Here is an 8816-nt window from a genome sequence, read left to right as displayed (position 1 = left end):
GCATCTTACTGCAAGGGTACAAAGCATTCAGGATTATGTCTTACACAGTCCTATGTCAGAACCTAAGATTCCTATTCCTGAATTGTTTTCTGGGGATAGGTCTAGGTTCCTGAATTTTAAGAATAATTGCAAATTATTCCTTTCTTTGAGACCTCGTTCCTCTGGTGATCCTGTTCAGCAACTTAAAATAATTATTTCATTGTTACGTGATGACCCACAAAATTGGGCCTTCTCATTGGCGCCAGGAGATCCTGCATTGCTTAATGTGGATGCGTTTTTCCTGGCACTTGGATTGCTCTATGAAGAACCTAATCTTGAAAACCAGGCAGAAAAGGCTTTGCTGGCTCTCTCCCAGGGTCTAGATGAAGCAGAGGTTTATTGCCAGACGTTTAGGAAGTGGTCTGTGCTTACTCAATGGAATGAGTGTGCCCTGGCCGCGATTTTCAGAAAGGGTCTTTCTGAAGCTCTTAAGAATCTTATGGTGGGGTTCCCCACGCCTGCGAGTCTGAATGAGTCAATGGCCTTGGCCATTCAGATTGATCAGCGTTTGCGGGAGCGCAAACCTGTGCGACATCTGGCGGTATTCTCTGAACAGAAGCCTGAGTCTATGCAATGTGACAGGATTCTGACCAGAATTGAACGACAAAATCATAGACGTCAGAATGGGTTGAGCTTTTACTGTGGTGATTCTGCTCATGTTATCTCAGCATGCTCTAAGCAGACAAAAAAAGTTCACTAAATCTGTCACCATTGGTACTGTACAGCCTAAATTCATTTTGTCTGTTACTTTGATTTGCTCTCTGTCATCCTACTCTGTTATGGCTTTTGTAGATTCAGGTGCTGCCCTGAATCTGATGGATTTGTAATTTGCCAAGCGCTGTGGTTTTATCTTAGAGCCTTTACAGTTCCCTATTCCACTGAAGGGAATTGATGCTACGCCATTGGCCAAGAATAAACCTCAGTACTGGACTCAAGTGACTATGTGTATGACTCCTGCACATCAGGAGGTGATTTGCTTGCTGGTGTTATATAATTTGCATGACGTTTTCGTGTTGGGTCTGCCATGGCTACAGGCTCATAACCCAGTCCTGGACTGGAATGCAATGTCTGTGTTGAGTTGGGGTTGTCAGGGAATTCATGGCGATGCTCCTTTGGTGTCAATTGCTTCCTCTACTCCTTCTCAAGTCCCTGAATTTTTGTCAGACTACCAGGATGTATTTGATGAGCCCAAGTCCAGTGTCCTACCCCCTCATAGAGATTGTGATTGTGCTATAAATTTAATTCCGGGTAGCAAATTCCCTAAGCGACTTTTTAACTTGTCTGTACCAGAACATGCCGCTATGCGGAGTTATATAAAGGAGTCTTTGGAGAAAGGGCATATTCGCCCATCCTCGTCCCCTTTGGGTGCGGGATTCTTTTTTGTGGCTAAGAAGGATGGTTCTCTGAGACCTTGTATTGATTATCGCCTTCTGAATAAGATCACGGTCAAATTTCAGTATCCTTTGCCATTGTTGTCTGATCTGTTTGCTTGGATTAGGGGGGCTAGTTGGTTCACCAAGATAGATCTTCGTGGTGTGTATAATCTTGTGCGTATTAAGCAGGGCGATGAATGGAAAACAGCATTTAATACGCCCGAGGGCCATTTTGAGTACTTGGTGATGCCTTTCGGACTCTCTAATGCCCCTTCTGTGTTTCAGTCTTTCATGCATGACATCTTCCGAGAGTATCTGGATAGATTTATGATTGTGTATCTTGATGATATTTTGGTCTTTTCTGATGATTGGGAGTCCCATGTGAAGCAGGTCAGGATGGTGTTTCAGGTCCTGCGTGCCAATGCTTTGTTTGTAAAGGGCTCTAAATGTCTATTCGGAGTCCAGAAGGTTTCCTTTTTGGGTTATATATTTTTTCTCCTTCTACTATTGAGATGGATCCAGTTAAGGTCCAGGCTATTCAGGACTGGACTCAACCTGCTTCAGTGAAGAGTCTTCAGAAGTTCTTGGGTTTTGCTAATTTTTACCGTCGCTTTATCTCTAATTTTTCTAGTGTGGTTAAGCCTTTGACGGATTTGACCAAGAAAGGTTCTGATGTCACTAATTGGTCTCCTGCGGCCATGGAGGCCTTTCAGGAGCTGCAGCGTCGGTTTTCTTCGGCTCCGGTCTTGTGTCAGCCAGATGTCTCTCTTCCCTTCCAGGTCGAGGTTGATGCTTCTGAGATTGGTGCAGGGGCTGTTTTATCGCAGAGAGGCTCTGATGGCGCTGTGATGAAGCCATGTGCTTTCTTTTCAAGAAAGTTTTCGCCTGCCGAGCAAAATTATGATGTTGGTAATCGGGAGTTGTTGGCAATGAAGTGGGCATTTGAGGAGTGGCGTCATTGGCTAGAGGGAGCTAAGCATCGTGTGGTGGTCTTGACTGATCACAAAAATCTGACTTACCTCGAGTCTGCCAAGCGGTTAAATCCTAGACAGGCTCGTTGGTCATTGTTTTTCTCCCATTTTGATTTCGTGGTTTCGTACCTTCCTGGTTCGAAGAACGTGAAGGCTGATGCTCTTTCTTGGAGTTTTGTGCCTGACTCTCCTGGAGTTTCAGAGCCGGTTGGCGTCCTCCGAGAGGGGGTGATTTTGTCTGCCATCTCCCCAGATTTGCGACGGGTGTTACAGGAGTTTCAGGCGGATAGACCTGACCGTTGTCTACCAGAGAGACTGTTCGTCCCAGAGAGATGGACCAACAGAGTTATTTCCGAGGTTCATTCTTCGGTGTTGGCCGGTCATCCAGGAATTTTTGATACCAGGGATTTGGTGGCTAGGTCCTTTTGGTGGCCTTCCTTGTCACGGGATGTGCGTTCCTTTGTGCAGTCCTGTGGGATTTGTGCTCGGGCTAAGCCCTGTTGTTCTCGTGCCAGTGGATTGCTTTTGCCTTTGCCTGTTCCAAAGAGACCCTGGACGCATATTTCCATTTATTTTATTTCAGATCTCCCAGTCTCTCAACGAATGTCTGTCATTTGGGTGGTTTGTGATCGTTTCTCTAAGATGGTCCATTTGGTGCCCTTGCCTAAGTTGCCTTCCTCCTCCGATTTGGTTCCGCTATTTTTTCAGAATGTGGTTCGCTTGCACGGCATTCCTGAGAATATTGTGTCTGACAGAGGTTCCCAGTTTGTGTACAGATTTTGGCGGTCCTTTTGTGCTAAGATGGGCATTGATTTGTCTTTTTCGTCGGCCTTTCATCCTCAGACGAATGGCCAAACCGAGCGAACTAATCAGACCTTGGAGACTTATTTGAGATGTTTTGTTTCTGCTGATCAGGATGATTGGGTGACTTTTTGCCATTGGCCGAGTTTGCCCTTAACAATCGGGCTAGTTCCGCTACTTTGGTTTCGCCTTTTTTTTTGTAACTCTGGTTTTCATCCTCGCTTTTCCTCAGGTCAGGTTGAGCCTTTTGACTGTCCTGGGGTGGATTCTGTGGTGGATAGGTTGCAACAGATTTGGAACCATGTAGTGGACAATTTGACATTGTCACAAGAGAAGGCTCAGCGCTTTGCTAACCGTTGTCGCTGTGTGGGTCCCCGACTTCGTGTGGGGTATTTGGTGTGGTTATCTTCTCGTTATGTCCCTATGAAGGTTTCCTCTCCTAAGTTCAAGCCTCGTTTTATCGGTCCTTATAAGATTTTGGAAATCCTCAACCCTGTGTCATTTCGTTTGGACCTCCCAGCATCGTTTGCCATTCATAATGTGTTCCATAGGTCTTTGTTGCGGAGGTATGTGGTACCTGTGGCTCCTTCTGTTGATCCTCCTGCTCCGGTGCTGGTTGAGGGAGAATTGGAGTATGTGGTGGAGAAAATCTTGGATTCTCGTGTTTCGAGACGGAGGCTTCAGTACTTGGTTAAGTGGCAGGGCTATGGTCAGGAGGATAATTCCTGGGTTGTCGCCTCTGATGCTCATGCGGCCGATTTGGTTTGTGCCTTCCATTTGGCTCATCCTGATCGCCCCGGGGGCTCTGATGAGGGTTCGGTGACCCCTCCTCAAGGGGGGGGTACTGTTGTGAACACTGTGTGAGTTCTCCGTTTTTTGTCTCCCTCTGGTGGCCTTTTTGTTATACTGCGGCTCTGTGGCTGGAATCAGCTGTCTCGTCACTTGCTTGTCAGGTCTGCTATTTAAGCTCACCTGAACCATTATTCCTTGCCTGCTGTCATTGTATTCAGTGCTGTTCTGAACTCTCCTGACTTTACTAGTTCCTGCCTCGTCTAGAGAAGCTAAGTTTTCCTGCTAGTTTCTTGCTCATCTTAGATTGAAAATGTTCCTCTGTATATGATGAGTTTTTGTCCAGCTTGCAATATGTGATTCTCTGTTTGCTGGTAGCTCTGGGATTGCAGTGTTGCTCCCCCCGCATCGTTAGTTGGTGCGGGGGTTCTTGCAATCTCTGCGTGGATATTTTTAGGGTTTTCTACTGACTGCACAGACTCTTGCTATCCTCTGTGTATCTAGTGATTAGCGGGCCTCCTTTGCTGAATCTAATTTCATCTCTGCATTTTGTATTTTCTCCTGAACTCACCGTTATTATTTGTGGGGGGCTTCAATATCTTTGGGGGTTATGTCTCTGAGGCAAGTGAGGCTTTGCTCTCTCTTAAGGGGTAGTCAGTTTCTCAGGCCGTGAAGAGATGTCTAGGAATTTAGGTAACGTTCCACGGCTACTTATAGTGTGTGCGGTTAGGATCAGGTTTGCGGTCAGTCCAGTTCCCACATCCCAGAGCTGGTCCTGTATTTTACTTAGCTGGTCAGTTCAGTGATCCTATGCCACTAAGGATCATAACAGTACAGCAGGCCCGAAAATTGTTAATGCATCGCCGAAGCGGGATAAGAGAAGCCCTGTGTGTATTTTTTTTTCTTCTCTGTAGTTTGTCCAGCTTCTCTCCTCCCCTTAAAATCTGGGTGGCTCTGAACTCAGCTGTTGACATGGATATTCAGAATTTGGCTACTAGTATGGAGCATCTTACTGCAAGGGTACAAAGCATTCAGGATTATGTCTTACACAGTCCTATGTCAGAACCTAAGATTCCTATTCCTGAATTGTTTTCTGGGGATAGGTCTAGGTTCCTGAATTTTAAGAATAATTGCAAATTATTCCTTTCTTTGAGACCTCGTTCCTCTGGTGATCCTGTTCAGCAAGTTAAAATAATTATTTCATTGTTACGTGATGACCCTCAAGATTGGGCCTTCTCATTGGCGCCAATAGATCCTGCTGGTCCTGTATTTTACTTAGCTGGTCAGTTCAGCGATCCTATGCCACTAAGGATCATAACACTCACCTCTCCGGCGGCCCCTGGACCTTACCGATGTAACCGGCAGCCTCCGTTCCTAAGAATGAGCGCGTGAAGGACCTGCGATGACGTCGCGGCTTGTGATTGCTCGCGTGAGCGGTCACATGAGCGGTCACGCGACCAATCAGAAGCCACGACGTCATCGAAGGCCCTTCACGCGCTCATTCTTAGGAACGGAGGCTGCCGGTTACATCGGTAAGGTCCAGGGGCCGCCGGAGAGATGAGTATATCCATATTTTTTATTTTAATTCTTTATTTTTTACATGAAGATGGATCCGATTCCAATTTCTGATATCACAAAAGTATCGGAACTCGGTATCGGAATTCCGATACCGCAAGTATCGACCGATACCCGATACTTGCGGTATCGGAATGCTCAACACTAGTTACTAGTGTAATACAGAAGGGGACATCTCACTTTGAAATTGTTTGTAGCATCTATTTAATCTTATATAGGCCTCATCCACAGGCCAAAAATTTTTTGTTGGTTACTGTCATACAGTAGGGGAGATCTCAGTTAGAGATTAGAGCATATATTCTTTGTCATACAGGCTTCATCCACACTGAAACAATTCTTCCTTCAGTGACTAACAAGATTCATCATGCCATCTTTCACCTTTTCATTTTGTGTTCCTGAAATTCAGCTGTATTCAAGGGTGGTGCAGACTAAAAAATCTAAATTTTAGTTGCTAACACTTTGCTCCTAGCACACTATTTGACCAATAAGACTGGGAAAAGCGAGGTTGTGGTGAAACAGGGAACAGGCATGGTATTTTAAGTGCATGTGGGGCAAGTGTTAATGTCAGGGCCACCATCAGTGCATTATTGCCTTAACTGGCATATGGAGCCTGGTGAGCAGAGGCAGGATTCTGCTGGTACAGTAACTGAAACTGCATGTCACAACACAGCTGTCGTGTAACCCTTCACCAGGGGCTCCTTTCCTGGTCCTAACACTAGGGGGCGCCTTAGCTCACCCTGATCCCTGGGATACTTCAGATGGTGAAGATGCCTGGGCTTCCACCCTTGCATTATCTTTAAGGTTGCCCTCAGTCTATTCTCTTCACTTGTTCGCCAGAAAAATGATACTTAAAAAACTGCACTACAAAAATTGTGATCAAGATTCTTCACTCAGTTCCATTGATAGAGAGATCCTTGATAATCTGACTGCCTTGGAGGAGGAAAATAATTTGACAGAGGTTAGTACCATCCCTCAACAACTTTTTACTAGATCTAAAAAATTTCCTCCCCTTAGTATATGCCCGGCAGTCGATATCTTTACTAAATTGGTAACAAGAGATGTCAAAGAATTAGCTAGTAATCAAAAAAGTGTGTCAAATATAACCAAGATTGAATGCCAGGCCATACAAGAGCTGGCCTGATGTAGTCTATAAACTGGCCGACAAGGGTGGTAACCTTGTCATTTGGCCTAAGGAACTATATGAAAGACAAGCTTATAAATTGCTTAACGACACTTCATGCTATAAACGTCTTACCTATAATCCTCTATCCTCTTTCCAGAAACTTTTACTGGATATTATCGATAAAGCCTTCACACAAGGAATTGTTTCTAAAAAATTGGTTGACAGTATGCGGCTGAATCATCCTAAACTTCCTACTTTTTATTTGATCCCAAAGCTTCACAAGAATGCCCTGGATCCACCCGGCCGCCCTATAGTTTCAGGTAATGATGGGCCTTGTGAATTGATAGCGAATATCGTCAACTATTTTTTGAAACCCTTAGTTGCAAATTTACCTTCTTACATCAAGGATACCATGTCGGCCTTACAGAGATTAGACCAGCTATACCTGGAAGAGGGTATGATTATTGTAACGGCCGACGTGGAATCACTATATACTTCTATCCGTCATTCTGATGGGCTAAGGGCAGTCAAGCGATTCCTTTCCTCGAGTTCTCTGAATGGTTCTTTAATTGAACTTATTTTGATCTTTCTTGCGTTTTTGTTAACCCATAATGCCTTTATCTTCAATACCCAAATATACCTACAATTGCAGGGTACCGCGATGGGGGCATCTTGCGCCCCATCATATGCCAATCTGTTTTTGGGGGCCTGGGACATGGAAATCTTTCACAATGACCTCATCCAGGGAATGACTAACGTCCATAACTGGATGAGGTGCATTGATGATGTCCTCTTCCTATGGGATGGCACACTCGATGAATTGGACATATTGATGAGACAATTGAATGATAACAACCTGAACATAAGACTCACATTTAAATCTGGATGATAGATGGATTTTTTGGACATTAAGATGTGTGTAGGTTTGGATGGGCGGATTAATACGGATATTTTTAGGAAACCTACATCTACAAATTCCTTTTTGTCCGCAGATTCTTCTCACCCACCATCAACTATTCGTGGGATACCCATTGGTCAGTACCTGCGAGCCAAACGTATTTGTTCAAACGAGGAAAATTTTAACATGCAGGCCATCGATCTTACAAGTAGATTCCTCGATAGAGGCTACAGTAAAAGGGCCATAAAAAGAGGCTATCAGAGAGCTGCAAAGGCAACAAGAGACCAACTTCTATATCGCACGATGGTACCTACAAAAAAGGACAACAACCAGGTATGATTTATTTCTATATTTAACAAAGAATGGCAAAATTTGAAGAACATTATTTATAAACATTGGGAGGTACTTCTGGTGGACCCAGTTCTACGAGATATTTTACCAACACAACCATCAATTGTGGCCAGAAGATCTGCTAATTTGAAAGACCTATTGGTCCATAGCCACTACGAATCCACAAGAACAGCAAGTAAGCAAGCAAATCAAAAAGGACTGCCAGGCTTCTTCCCCTGTGGCTTGTGTAAAGGGTGCCTTAACCATACGAAATCTACATCCTTCACAAATTGGAATGGATCTCGTAGTTACACTATCCGACAACATATTACATGTGCATCAGTCGGAGTTATTTATCATGCCACCTGTCCCTGTGGGAAGGTCTATATAGGCCTGACCACGAGAGAATTGAAGGTGAGAACCCGTGAGCACATTAGGGATATAGAGAAAGCTAAATCTAGTGAAGAGGATTGTTCACTTAAAAGTCTTCCTAGGCACTTTAAACGCCACCATGAATGTAACACAAGGGGTCTGATGATTAAGGCAATTGATCAGGTAACACTTGGACCTCGGGGAGGGGATCTATCTAAAATATTAGCTAGAATAGAAAGCAAGTGGATTTATCGGTTGGGCACTATGAGTCCGTGTGGTCTTAATGAAAGTTTGGGGTTTGCATCATTTCTGTAGACATTTACTGTAATGTAACTAATGTTCCTTGAAGCATCTTTTTTAGGGATGGGTTTTTCAGGTTTTTATTGTTTTTAGGAGTTATATGTATTTATATGGTCATATTTGTTTATTAATCAGTGTTTTGTCTTGTTGTAGTTTACTTACCTTGAATTTTTATTTCGGCTATGAATTGGGAGCTCTCATGGACGTGCAGGAAGTAATCCGGGTCTCCTCGTTGGGGTTTTTTC

The sequence above is a fragment of the Ranitomeya variabilis genome, chromosome 5, assembly GCF_051348905.1.
Source record: "Ranitomeya variabilis isolate aRanVar5 chromosome 5, aRanVar5.hap1, whole genome shotgun sequence".
Taxonomy (NCBI): Eukaryota; Metazoa; Chordata; class Amphibia; order Anura; family Dendrobatidae; genus Ranitomeya; species Ranitomeya variabilis.
Note: the sequence above shows the minus strand (reverse complement) of the source record.